Consider the following 15,299-nt stretch of genomic DNA (forward strand, 5'->3'; position numbering starts at 1 on the left):
GTCTGGTTTCCTCTGGTTTATATGGCTCAAATTACATATGCTGAGAATATGTTTTTTGAAAATATATATATGCTTGGAGCAGTAAAAATTGGTTAACAAATCTGAGTGTTATGTATTGGTCCAACTACATACATGATGTGACAACTTTACACACTTAGCTAATTTCAGAAGGAGAAACATACTACACAATTCAAACAAGAAAATTATGGTATTTATTAACTTACAATAGAACTAAACTTTACAGCAAAACAGCATTGTCTTGCCAAACAGTCGATCCCTCTGGTGACACAAAAAAATTGGTTAAAACATCACGAACTTTTAGGCCTGAGGGCTGACGACGTGAAGGAAGAACAGGTGTAGTTGACAAGGCAGTATTTGCAGAATCAATTTCATCTGCAGCAGATGATGGGCAATCATGGTATCTTGTAAAGTTGTGAAGAACAACAAATGCTTTTATCACGCCATTGACATTGCCTTCACTCAGTTGGATTGCAGACTGAAGTACCCGCCATTTTGCACTGAGAATGCCGAATGAACACTCTACCAGATGGCGGGCACAGGAAAGACGCAAATTAAAAATCCAGGCCTCTCCGTGGATAGGGCCTCATGTCGTTCCTTGATAATTGAAACGCCTCATCTGCTACCATCATGTAAGGCACCGCATCCAAATTAGCCCCTGGTATGTGACTTGGGGGTGGGAGATCCAATTCATTGTTGCGCAGCCGCCGACCCATAATGGAAGAACTGAAGACTCTAGAGTCTCCAGTTCTCCCATAGGCCCCAATATCTACAATTATAAACCTGTAGTTGCTGTCGACTAGGGCCAACAGCACTACAAAGAAAAACTGTTTATAATTATAGAATTGGGTCCCCGAACCTGGCGGCTTACGCACACGGATGTGCTTTCCGTCAAGTGCCCCAATACAGTGCGGAAACTGGCACGTGTCCTGAAATCCTTGGGCAATACGTAACCAGTCTGCCATTTTGGGTTCAGGCATCACCTCTTGATGGAGTCTTCTCCAGATTTCCATGCATGTATCCAGAAATTGTAGATTTGCCCAGTAAAAACTCTAAATGCAGTGCCGCATATGATAGGCCAGTGGCAAGGAAGCTAAAAGAAAACAGAGTATTATTTTAAAATATAAAATGAACACAATACAGTGTTATATGGGCCAAAAAATATATATATAACTAAGATGGCATGATTATTCAAACATTAAGGACATGCGATGGCTTTGATCTTTACCAAAATTAAATATTATAAAACAAGGCCAAATGATGTGGAAATTGCATAACCATTTAATTAGCTAATTGGAAAAAGGGGTAACAACATTAAAGTGTTAAATTATTTTGGACAAAGAGTATTTCTACATACCGTAAGGTAAGGATAAGGCGCTCCTCTGCTGAAATAGATTTGCGCATCCTGGTCTCCTTCTTCGTGATCCCTGGTCGCAAAATCTCCTACAAAATATCAAAGGTTTGAATCCTCATCCAACAATAGTTGAAGAACTTGTCAGGATTTGTCCTCAGAGCAGCATACAGACGGATGAAATGGCCTTTATTGATCCGTTGCTTTAGAAGTGGATGTACCCACATCCGTCACCGCCTTCTCGGATCTACAATAACTGGGTATGGCTCCCCAAAACGTTGGGAAAGTACCCAGTTGTAAAGCACACGCTCTGTGGTGTTAAAAGTCAGTAGATCAGACATGTTGCTCATCAATCCGAAGTGCACCAACACAAGCAGGGACTCCACTGCATAGATTGGTGGCTGGCACCTGTTTTAGGGCCATTAAATAATGTTCTTGGTGATGGTTTAAATTTTTTCAGGTGGAAAAACCGTTATATGTCCATTTTGCAAGCCTGCGAGAAAATCTCGCCATATGGATGCCATACGGATGTCACACGGATGTCAAACGGATCAATTGGTGCGAGAAAATCGCATCCTCGCACTGCACACGGATCACTGTTTTGGTAATATTTGTGCGATTCTCGTCCGTCAAAAATGGACCGTTTTTTTATACGTTGTGTGTCTCCCCGGACTAAGAGAGATTTTCTCCACTGCCGCTCTGCACACCTTGAGCAACGCTGAAGAAAGCATGTTTGCATAGTGTGCCAGGGCTGCCGTTGTCTGTGTCTGGTCTTTCTGAGTGTAGAAGGTGCTGCTTCATCTAGGGCATTCTTCAGTGTGTGTATTATTGAAGTGTGACAATGCTACGACCAGTATTTGGTGATTTTTTTTTTAACTCAATGGACAGAAGTGAAAAAGGCAGAAATGCAGTGAGTATTACATAGCATACAGAGATAGTAGATAATAGTCACTGGTGCACTAAGTGGATAGATGCACTAAAATAATGGCATGCTTTTAGAGCATTGATTAGCTAAAAAACCGGTGAAGAACAGAGCTGTCTATCAAACAGATCTATTCAGCCGTCCCCCACCCCAATTTGGCAGCTCATGCCTTCACAAACTGTAACTGTGCTTCTGATAATTTTTTTTCTAGCATTTATTATTTTATTGTGAAATTAGCTAAGTAAAAAATATCCGTTGAATCACTGTTTTCAGTGTGTCCTTCACTCCTCTAGAGCTAAGAGTTTCTTTGGACATAGTTATTTAAGGCAGGACAGTGAGGTCACAATTTCCTAAAAATTGTCTAACATTTTAATGGTTTATAAACACATATATAGTTTCAATCTAGAATAATCTGCAGCAAATGTAAATTTGAATATTGATACCGATTTACCATGGATTTAAGATCTTTCAAAGATCGAAATCTGCTGTTAAAATTCGTAGCATAGGTTGACATGCTGTGCATTTAAAGTCTGCACAGCACTCATAATCTAGATGGAAAGTTTGCAGCGTGACAATTTGAGGAAATGTCATATTTATCATTTTCCATATATTATGATGGCATGTCACATCATCATACTAGTACAGGACGTCTGTTCTATGCTATATTGGAGAATATTGGTTAGGTTTATGGCTTTGATAAAGGAAATTTGAGAATGGAGTGGTTTGATGTAAAACCTTCTAAAGGAGGATTTTTATGTAACTGAATAGAAATTTATGGAAAAGGTGTGTTTGACCTAGCACAAAATAAGGAATGCTGGTTGAAAGTGTAATGAACCATGAAAGTAAGTTCCATGGAATGGTTTCTGCATGGGGAAAACTCTTGGAAATGAGCAGGTAATGAGGGAGGAGGACAGGAGGAGGTCATGGGAAGAACAGAGGGATCAAATTGGGAGATATTTGGAAACAAGTGAAGACACGTTTACTGGTGCAATGTTGCTAATTGCTTTTTAAGTTAGAGTGCTGGGTTGGATTTACTATTGAACACACATTTTGGATAATAAATAGCAAAACAAAGAAATTTTGGGTACTTAACCCCTTACCGGCATCGGACGTACTATACCGTCCGATGCCGGCTCCCCTGCTTTGATGCAGGGCTCCGCGGTGAGCCCGCACCAATGCCGGGACATGTCAGCTGTTTTGAACAGCTGACATGTGCCCGTAATAGGCGCGGGCAGAATCGCGATCTGCCCGCACCTATTAACTAGTTAAATGCCGCTGTCAAACGCAGACAGCGGCATTTAACTACCGCTTCCGGCCGGGCGGCCGGAAATGACGTCATCACCGACCCCCGTCACATGATCGGGGGTCGGCGATGCTTGTGAATGGTAACCATAGAGGTCCTTGAGACCTCTATGGTTACTGATTACCCGTCGCTGTGAGCGCCACCCTGTGGTCGGCGCTCACAGCACACGTGCAATTCTGCTACATAGCAGCGATCAGCAGATCGCTGCTATGTAGCAGAGCCGATCGTGCTATGCCTGCTTCTAGCCTCTCATGGAGGCTATTGAAGCATGGCAAAAGTAAAAAAAAAAAGTTTAAAAAAATGTGAAAAAAATAAAAAAACATAAAAGTTTAAATCACCCCCCTTTCGCCCCAATCAAAATAAATCAATAAAAAAAATATCAAATCTACGCATATTTGGTATCGCCGCGCTCAGAATCGCCCGATCTATCAATTAATAAAAAGTATTAACCTGATCGCTAAACAGCGTAGCGGGAAAAAAATTCGAAACGCCAGAATTACGTTTTTTTGGTCGCCGCGACATTGCATTAAAATGCAATAACGGGCGATCAAAAGAACGTATCTGCACCGAAATGCTATCATTAAAAACGTCATCTCGGCACGCAAAAAATAAGCCCTCAACCGACCCCAGATGATGAAAAATGGAGACGCTACGAGTATCGGAAAATGGCGCAATTTTTTTTTTTTTTTTAGCAAAGTTTGGATTTTTTTTTCACCACTTAGATAAAAACCTAGTCATATTTGGTGTCTATGAACTCGTAATGACCTGGAGAATCATAATGGCAGGTCAGTTTTAGCATTTAGTGAACCTAGCAAAAAAAACAAACAAAAAACCAATGTGGGATTGCACTTTTTTTGCAATTTCACCGCACTTGGAATTTTTTTCCCGTTTTCTAGTACACGACATGCTAAAACCAATGATGTCGTTCAAAAGTACAACTCGTCCCGCAAAAAATAAGCCCTCACATGGCCAAATTGACAGAAAAATAAAAAAAGTTATGGCTCTGGGAAGGAGGGGAGCGAAAAACGAACACGGAAAAACGAAAAATCCCCCGGTCATGAAGGGGTTAATTAGCAAGATAGATAGCTAAAAGCCATCATGAAAGACTAATCAAAACTCTAGAGCAGTCCATACAAAATTAATAGCTGATAGCTAAGTGATCATTCGGCCAACAGCTATCTCTTCCAACTCCCCCACCATATACACAAACGCATGGGTTGGTCGAGCGTTCATTTTTTTTCAAAGGGGGCAAATGAGAAAACTGTTTCATGCTTCAAACCCTAGCCCTTAATTATAGCTGGAAAAAATATCTGACCTTTCTGGTAAAAAGGAGATCCTTTTTTGCAGTTATTATTGAAAACCCATGAACTAAGTTTGAAGCACGTATCAACATAGGTGTAATTTTTTTTACATTTTTGTGCCATTAATTTTTAATGAACCTAATAAATAGCAATTTGTTGGAACCTTGGGATAAGTTCTGTATACAGCTTTTCTGGAAATACAAATACCAGCTGATTATTGCCTGGTCATATTGTATAAGGGAAGGTCTTAAGTAATTCTTCTATTGTGCAGAGAAGGCTGCTCCTACCTTGCTTTTGCTGCTTGAGAAGAAAAATTAAATGGCACCCTGCCATGAAAATGCACAGGAAACAAAGGTGGTACCCTACAAATGGTAGAAGTCAGGAACAGAAATTACAAGAAGCTGAATAATCAGAGCGTTCTAGAGTTGGTTAAGAGATCATAGAGAATTTCATTAGCACCATATTTAGGTTATGTTTGCTGGCCCATGGCTGATATCTCTACCTAACGTAATGTAGGATGCATACTCCCACCATCCCCTGCCCAAATTCTTAATTCTAAGTTTTTTTAACTTTGAACTCAAACTTTGTGTGCTATAGGTAAATATGTGGAAGATACTTTAGTTTTTTAAGTAAAAAATGCTTTCCTTCAAGGGACCTCATTACAATTAGCTTTGTAGAGTAAATCCCCAAGCTACACATTTTGCTGAAGAAATTTCTGCATCGGCAAATCGGGTCCATTCATCTGAATGAGGTTATTTGGATGGGATACTTGCTGAACTCTCTTCCAAAATATCCACAGCTTGTGAGTTCATCCTTACATTGAATTTCAATGACTGCAGTTATTACATTTGAGATGATATGGAAACGTATTGGAGTGCTTTTTATAATGTTGATGTATAACACTTTACCAGGTTTATTAGCTGCCATGTAGGATATATGGCTATACTGATATGGGCAAATTTAAACCGTAAAGGGGCTAATCTTCTTTTACTTGGCTGATATTTTGGGTGCATACTTCTTTTACTTTACCATTACACTACATAATTTTATGCAGACTACTTTTGACATTATTTAGCAAAGCAAAATGCTTTATTTTGTCTTTTTAATATATTAACCCCTTCGCGACACGCGCCGTACTAGTACTGCGCTGCCGGCACTGCATTAGTGCCAGCAGCAGTACTAGTACGGCGCACCGATCACCGCGGTCTCGCGCTGAGCGCCGCGGTGATCGGGTGCGGGTGTCAGCTGTATACGACAGCTGACACCCCGCAGCAATGCCCACGATCGGCGCTATCGCCGATCGCGGGCATTTAACCCCTCTGATGCCGCTGTCAGTAGTGACAGCGGCATAGAGGGGGATCGCGCAGGGACGGGGGCTCCCTGCGCTCTCCCACCAGAGCAACGCAATGAGATCTCGTTGCTACGGTGAACCGGAAGGAGTCCCTGGATCCAAGATGGCCGCCGGACTCCTTCTGGGTCATGAAGTGACCTGGCTAGCCGGCGCCTGCTGAGAGCAGGCGCTGGAGAGCCAGCTAAGCTGCCTGTCAGATCGTTGATCTGACAGTGTGCTATGCACAGTGTCAGATCAACGATCTGATCTAATACAGAGATGTCCCACCCTGGGACAATGTTAGAAAGTAGAAAAAAAAAAAATAGAATGTGTAAAAAAAAATAAAAAAAAATCCCCAAATAAAAAAAAAACAACATTTCCCAATAAATCCATTTATTTATGTAAAAAAAAAAAAACAATAAATGTACACATATTTGGTATCGCCGCATCCGTAACGACCCGCTCTATAAAACTATCCCACTAGTTAACCCCTTCAGTGAACACCGCAAAAAAAAAAAAAAAAAACAAGGCAAAAAACAACGCTTTATTATCATACAGGCGAACAAAAAGTGGAATAACACGCGATCAAAACGACGGATATAAATAACCATGGTACCGCTGAAAACGTCATCTTGTCCCGCAAAAAAAAAGCCGCCATACAGCATCATCAGCAGAAAAATAAAAAAGTTATAGCTCTCAGAATAATGCGATGCAAAAACAATTATTTTTTTATATAAAATAGTTTTTATTGTGTAAAAGCGCCAAAACATAAAAAAAATTACATAAATGAGGTATCGCTGTAATCGTACTGACCCGAAGAATAAAACTGCTTTATCCATTTTACCACACGTGGAACGGTATAAACGCCCCCCCTAAAAGAAATTCAGGAATTGCTGGTTTTTGTTCATTCCGCCTCCCAAAAATCGGAATAAAAAGCGATCAAAAAATGTCATCTGCCCGAAAATGTTACCAATAAAAACGTCAACTCGTCCCGCAAAAAACAAGACCTCATATGACTCTGTGGGCCAAAATATGGATAAATTATAGCTCTCAAAATGTGGTGATGCAAAAACTATTTTTTGCAATAAAAAGCGTCTTTTAGTGTGTGACAGCTGCCAATCATAAAAATCCGCCAAAAAAACTCTATAAAAGTAAATCAAACCCCCCTTCATCACCCCCTTAGTTAGGGAAAAATAATAAAATGTAAAAAAATGTATTTATTTCCATTTTCCCATTAGTGCTAGGGTTAGGGCTAGGGTTAGGGCTAGGGTTAGGGCTAGGGCTAGGGCTAGGGTTAGGGCTAGGGTTAGGGCTAGGGTTAGGGTTATAGCTAGGGTTAGGGTTGGGGTTAGGGTTTCAGTTAGAATTGGGGGTTTCCACTGTTTAGGCACATCAGGGGGCGTCCGATCTCAATTCCAGCCAATTCTGCTTTGAAAAAGTAAAACAGTGCTCCTTCCCTTCCGAGTTCTCCTGTGTGCCCAAACAGTGGTTCCCCCCAACATATGGGGTATCAGCGTTCTCAGGACAAGTTGGACAACAACTTTTGGGGTCCAATTTGTCCTGTTACCCTTGGGAAAATAAAAACATAGGGGATAAAATATCATTTTCGTGGAAAAAAAAATATTTTTTATTTTCACGGCTCTGCGTTATAAACTGTAGTGAAACACTTGTTGGTTCAAAGCTCTCACAACACATCTAGATAAGTTCCTTGGGGGGTCTAGTTTCCAATATGGGGTCACTTGTGGGGGGTTTCTACTGTTTAGGTACATCAGGGGCTCTGCAAATGCAACATGACGCCTGCAGACCAATCCATCTAAGTCTGCATTTCAAATGGCGCTCCTTCCCTTCCGAGCTCTGCCGTGCACCCAAACAGTGGTTCCCCCCAATATATGGGGTATCAGCGTTCTCAGGACAAGTTGGACAACAACTTTTGGGGTCCAATTTGTCCTGTTACCCTTGGGAAAATAAAAACATAGGGGATAAAATATCATTTTCGTGGAAAAAAAATATTTTTTATTTTCACGGCTCTGCGTTATAAACTGTAGTGAAACACTTGTTGGTTCAAACCTCTCACAACACATCTAGATAAGTTCCTTGGGGGGTATAGTTTCCAATATGGGGTCACTTGTGGTGGGTTTCTACTGTTTAGGTACATCAGGGGCTCTACAAATGCAACATGACACCTGCAGTCCATTCCATCTAAGTCTGCATTTCAAACGGTGCTCCTTCCCTTCCGAGCTCTGCCATGCACTCAAACGGTGGTTCCCCCCCACATGTGGGGTATCAGCGTACTCAGGACAAATTGGACAATAACATTTGTGGTCCAATTTCTCCTGTTACCCTTGGGAAAAAAAATTGCGGGCTAAAACATCATTTTGTGGAAAGAAAAAATGATTTTTTAATTTTCACAATGCTACATTCTAAACTTTAGTGAAACAATTGGGGGTTAAAAGTGCTCCCAACACATCTAGATAAGTTCCTTAGGGGGTCTTCTTTCCAAAATGGGGTCACTTGTGGGGGGTTTCCACTGTTAAGGCACGTCAGGGGCTCTCCAAATGCGACATGGCGTCCGATCTCAATTCCAGCCAATTTTGCATTGAAAAGTCAAATGGCACTCCTTCCCTTCCGAGCTCTGCCATGCGCTCAAACAGTGGTTTATCCCCATATATGACAACTTTTGGGGTCCAATTTATCCTTTTACCCTTGGGAAAATAAAAAATTTGGGGCAAAAAGATCATTTTTTGTGAAAATTAATAAAAAAAATTTTTTTACGGCTCTACATTATAAACTTCTGTGAAGCACTTGGAGGTTCAAAGTGCTCACCACACATCTAGATTAGTTCCTTAGGGGGTCTACTTTCCAAAATGGTGTCACTTGTGGGGGTTTCCACTGTTTAGGCACATCAGGGGCTCTCCAATCGTGACATGGGCTCCGATCTCAATTCCAGCAAATCTTGCATTGAAAAGTCAAGTGGCGCTCCTTCCCTTCCGAGCTCTGCCATGTGCCCAAACAGTGGTTTACCCCCACATATGGGGTATCGGCGTACTCAGGACAAATTGTACAACAACTTTTGTGGTCCAATTTCTCCTGTTACCCTTGGTAAAATGAAACAAATTGGACCTGAAGTAAAAATTTTGTGAAAAAAAAGTTAAATGTTCAATTTTTTTAAACATTCAAAAAATTCCTGTGAAGCACCTGAAGGGTTAATAAACTTTTTGAATGTGGTTTTGAGTACCTTGAGGGGTGCAGTTTTTAGAATGGTGTCACTTTTGGGCATTTTCTGTCATATAGACCCCTCAAAGTCACTTCAAGTGTGAGGTGGTCCGTAAAAAAATGGTTTTGCAAATTTTGTTGCAAAAATGAGAAATCGCTGGTCAACTTTTAACCCTTATAACGTCCTAACAAAAAAAAATTATGTTTCCAAAATTGTGCTGATGTAAAGCAGACATGTGGGAAATGTTGTTTATTAACTATATTATGTGATATAACTGTCTAATTTAAGGGCATAAAAACTAAGAGTTTGAAAATTGCTAAATTTTCATAATTTCTGACAAATTTTTGTTTTTTTCACAAATAAATGCAAGTCATATCGAAGAAGTTTTACCACTATCATGAAGTACAATATGTCACGAGAAAACAGTGTCAGAATCACCAGGATCCGTTGAAGCATTTCAGAGTTATGACCTCATAAAGTGACAGTGGTCAGAATTGTAAAAATTGGCCCTGTGACTTAGGTGAAAACAGGCTTTGGGGTGAAGGGGTTGAACAAATACCAAAAACAAACCTTCACAAAACAGATCCAGATCCCCCTGTACGAAGCATTTCCTTGCGATACGCGCGTCGGGTGTGGTGGGTTTCCGGGTGCCTCCTCGTGGTAACTATACCATTTATTTATACAGGGTCTATATATATGGCTTATTTATTAACCTTAGATAGTCTCTTGTCCATGCTAGGGGACACAGTTTACTAGTTGTTCACTTCAGACTTGGTATTGTACACATTATTATATTACCTCTGTCTTTTGTTTTATATGTACCCACTCGTTATTTATTCATTTATTTATGTGGTTACTGTTGGAATTATCTAGATATTGCTATCAGTTTGTTATATACCATTGCCATATATGCTGTGTTATTGAGGTTGCCCCTGTTTTAGTCCCACCTTTGCTGCTGCACTGGTGGCTACTGCCTTGATTTTATTGTGATTTTTTATATTTAATAAAGTTTATATTATTTGTTATATATTATTCTGGATCTGTTTTGTGAAGGTTTGTTTTTGGTATTTGTTTGGTTTATGCCTTCATGGTCCTGTTAGGGATATCATTTGGTGTTTCTTTTTTTTTTTTTTTTTTTTTATATATATTCCAAATCAGGATCAAAATACATTTTTATATGTACGCATATGACTTAAAAACAAAATGAGCAAATAGTCTGTAGTAAGTAAACGAATAAATAGTATAAAAGATATTCCACCACGACAAGGTGTACCCAATCGGAACAGTACCTAACTCTTGTAGTTCACTTCACTATGTTTCAAAGTAGATGTGAGCAGAACAGGACCTGGGTGCCGACTGTTTACACACCTGAATGTGGAACACTATGTAAAAAAAATGAACAGCCCGAAAGAGGGGAGCCATATCCCTGTTTGCACAAAAAAAATGAAAACAAAGCCAAAAAAAATTGAGCCGAAGTGTACAGTACAGACCAAAAGTTTGGACACACCTTCTCATTTAAAGATTTTTCTGTATGTTCATGAGTATGAAAATTGTACATTCACACTGAAGACATCAAAACTATGAATTAACACATGTGGAATTATATACTTAACAAAAAAGTGTGAAACAACTGAAAATGTCTTATATTCTAGGTTCTTCAAAGTAGCCACATTTTGCTTTGATGACTGCTTTGCACACTCGTGGCATTCTCTTGATGAGCTTCAAGAGGAAGTCACCGGGAATGGTCTTCCAACAATCTTGAAGGAGTTCCCAGAGATGCTTAGCACTTGTTGGCCCTTTTGACTTCACTCTGCGGTCCAGCTCACCCCAAACCATCTCGATTGGGTTCAGGTCTGGTATATAGTTCCACATGTGTTAATTCATAGTTTTGATGCCTTCAGTGTGAATGTACAATTTTCATAGTCATGAAAATACAGAAAAATCTTTAAATGAGAAGGTGTGTCCAAACTTTTGGTCTGTACTGGATGTTGATATAAGTGCAATGCATACAGTAGGTGTGCGTTAAAACTGTGGTCATTTAACAGGGTATTTGCTCATTTTGTTTTAAACTTAGGCCACAGTGTGAACGCACACCTACGCATTGCGCTTATACCAACATACAGTATGCTCAGTCTCGATTTTTGGGGGTTATGCACGTATGTGTATATTGTAGGTTATTCTCTGTCTCAATGAGATAGCTTTATGTTTGGCTTTGTTCTAGCAACATGTTACCAGGCTGTAAAATGATACCCAACCACTTGAAATTTGGAGTCGGCATTGCCAACAGCGAGTGGCTTTTGTGGTTGTGACCATGTTTGTCCATTGACCGGACAGGTTTTCGCAAACAATACTTATAATATGTAGTGAAACATATAGAATAGATTGTGTAAACTGAGCATCAGTATGAGCTATACAAGAAAAAACAGAAAAGGATTAGCTACATTGTACGTTTCCTCCTATTTTTTCTACGTATGCATACTCTGATCCCCAAGAAGCAATGTCTAATTTGTTTGCATGGTTAAATGGTTATATGACTAGTGGCACAAAAGATGCTTTGTAGTGCAAACTTGCCCTCTGATGTACAATTTTGTTTTTACAGGAAAATATATTTAAAAGTAGGACAAACCTTAGAAACATAAACCTTCCTTAGCTGACATGTTTACAACCGATTGATAAAGGGCACAAAAGCTAATGCTCACCAATGGCCTCTCTTCCCCGAGGCAATCCAGTAGGCTTATTTACTGAAGTCTATGTAAAAGCTAGAGAAAACAAATGACAGGTATTATGACAAAAAGAACTACAGTAAGAAAGCGGTGGTTAAAATAATGACTTTAGTTTTTTTGCTAGTAATGTGGATTTTGAATGCAGGTGGCCATATTGGGTTATTTTTTCATTACTATAAATTTCAGAAAGCGTTTTAAGGGTATATTCACACATGGAATGTGTGTTGCACAAATGTCTTTAGCTGCTTCATTTATCCAAAAGTGGTTTGCAGAATCCATTTACATACCACAGACTCAAATCCATTCAGGTGTATGCAACAGCTTTGCAGCCATTCATATTTCTGCCGCAGGTGTATATATTGTAATAAATCACGGCAGTTAATCCTTTCACCCAGTTTGTTCATTTTATACAAAGGGTGCACAACTTTTATTGGTCCTAAGGCCACATTAAATATATAAATATTTCATAAGTTGGGGTTACTTTATTGGATCTTCTGCATATACAATGCAAGAGAGTTGTGCTCATTTGGCACCCCACGGAAAAATTTGTCGCGGTGCCCACTCATAGGTATTATTGATTATCTCCATCATAGTATATTAAAGTTATGACTATTTTAATCATGTTTCTTTTTACAAACGAGAAATAAAAACAGATAATTTTTCAAAAATGCACTGGATTTGTTTTTCATTGATTTTTGGTCCGTTTGTGGATTTTTATTATCAGTATGACATCCGTTTTTCTTACATGAAAAAAAAAATGCTTCTACCCATTAAACAATTATAGGGCCGGGTCTTTTTTTTTTTTTTTTAAATGAACCTAAGCATTAACAGGCAGGTAATTGCAACTTACAGTATGTTTTGGACTATAAGATGCACTTTATTCCCCAAAAATTTGGGAGGAAAATGGGGTGCGTCTTATAGTGCAGGCTTATCGGGGGTTGCGGCGGTAATGGAGCAGGGTCCTTTCCTCTGGAATCCGGTGGCAGCAGAAGTGTGTCCAATATCTGCAGTAAGCAGAGTGCATCAATGCTTTGCTGGCGGCCATTTTTCTGAAGCTGTGGGCCACTTGGTGGCAGTGCGTGTGCAGATTGGAATCTCGGCCCATTCAAATGAGGGAAACCATATAAATTAGTAAAAAATGGTGAAGGTGGCAGTTAAAGACAAACCCCACAATAAATAACTATAGATCAACAGGTGTTGATATAGGCAACTAATCATTTTTAACCCCTTTACCCCCGTGGGTGGTTTGCACGTTAATGACCAGGCCAATATTTACAATTCTGACCGCTGTCCTTTTATGAGGTTACTAGATGGTGGCCCGATTCTAACGCATCGGGTATTCTAGAATAGGTATTTATGTATGTATATAGCAGCCACATAGTATATAGCACAGGCCACGTAGTATATACATAGTATAACATTACATTTTTTTACTATAGGCAGCATCAATAGTAAATATTTGGGGACACACAGGGTTAATAGCAGCGCCAGGCACTGACTTCGGGTAGTAAGGAGCAGCAATTTTCTTCCGGACTGTGCCCGTCGCTGATTGGTCGTGGCTGTTTTGCCGCGACCAATCAGCGACTTGGATTTCCATGACAGACAGAGGCCGCGACCAATGAATATCCATGACAGACAGAAAGAAAGGCATACAGAAAGACAGACAGACGGAAGTTACCCTTAAACAATTATATAGTAGATAACTCTGGAACGCTTCAACGCATCCTGGTGAGTCTGACTCTGTTTTCTCGTGACATATTGTACTTCATGACAGTGGTAAAAAATTCTTTGATATGACTTGCGTTTATTTGTGAAAAAAAACAGAAATTTGGCGAAAATTTTGCAATTTTCCAACTTTGAATTTTCATGCCTTTAAATCACACAGATATGTCACACAAAATACATAAAAAGTAACATTTCCCACATGTCTAATTTACATCAGCACAATTTTGGAACCAAATTTTTTTGCTACGGAGTTATAAGGGTTAAAAGTTGACCAGCGATTTCTCATTTTTAAAACACCATTTTTTTTAGGGACCACATCACATTTGAAGTCACTTTGAGTGGTCTATATGATAGAAAATACACAAAAGTGACACCATTCTAAAAACTGCACCCCTCAAGGTGCTCAAAACCACATTCAAGAAGTTTATTAACCCTTCAGGTGCTTCACAGGATTTTTTGGAATGTTTAAGAAAAATGAACATTTAAATTTTTTTCACAAAAAATTTACTTCAGATCCAATTTGTTTTATTTTACCAAGGGTAACAGGAGAAACTGAACCCTAAAAGTTGTTGTACAATTTGTCCTGAGTATGGCGATACCCCATATGTGGGGGTAAACCACTGCTTGGGCGCATGGCAGAGCCCCTGATGGGCGTTTGGAGAGCCCCTGATGTGCCTAAACAGTTGAAAAACCCCAGAAGTGACACCATTTTGGAAAGTAGACCCCCTAAGGAACTTATCTAGATGCATGGTGAGTACTTTGAACCCCCAAGTGTTTCACAGAAGTTTATAATGTAGAGCCGTAAAAATAAAAAAATCATACTTTTTTTTCTCAAAAATGATTTTTTCACCCACAATTTTTTGTTTTCCCAAGGGTAACAGGAGGAATTGGACCCCAAACGTTGTTGTGCAATTTGACCTGAGTACGCTGATACCCCATATGTGGGGGTAAATCACTGATTGGGCGCACAACAGAGCTCACAAAGGGAAGGAGCACCATTTTACTTTTTCAACGCAGAATTGGCTGGAATTGAGATTGGACACCATGTCGCGTTTGGAGAGCCCCTGATGTGCCCAAACAGTGGAAACCCCCCAATTCTAACTCCAACCCCAACCCCAACACACCCCTAATTCCAACCCTAACCATAACCACACCCCTAACTCCAACACACCCCTAACCCTAATCGAAAACCCTAACCACACCCCTAACCCCAACACACCCCTAACCCTAATCCCAACCCTAATCACACCCCTATGCCCAACACACCCCTAACCCCAACACACCCCTAACCCTAATCCCAACCATAATCCTAACCACACCCCTAACCCTGACACACCCCTAACCCTAATCCCAGCCGTAAACGTAATCCAAACCCTAACCCCAACTTTAACCCCATTTAACCCCAACCCTAA

At 40.0% G+C, this 15,299-nt stretch overlaps 1 long non-coding RNA gene across 1 annotated transcript in view; it reads right to left on the reverse strand.

Annotated features, from left to right (window-relative positions):
• Nucleotides 1–247: 247 nt before the first annotated feature.
• The window catches only part of LOC138670726 (uncharacterized), a 58,872-nt gene continuing 43,820 nt past the window's right edge, over nucleotides 248–15,299 (reverse strand). The window contains exons 2-3 of the long non-coding RNA XR_011319373.1: nucleotides 1,376–1,461; nucleotides 248–1,111 (exon numbers count right to left, since the gene is read on the reverse strand). This is a non-coding gene — a long non-coding RNA (uncharacterized lncRNA). The remainder of the gene's footprint in view (nucleotides 1,112–1,375; nucleotides 1,462–15,299) is intronic.

This window comes from Ranitomeya imitator, chromosome 3 (genome assembly GCF_032444005.1).
Source record: "Ranitomeya imitator isolate aRanImi1 chromosome 3, aRanImi1.pri, whole genome shotgun sequence".
Lineage (NCBI taxonomy): Eukaryota > Metazoa > Chordata > Amphibia > Anura > Dendrobatidae > Ranitomeya > Ranitomeya imitator.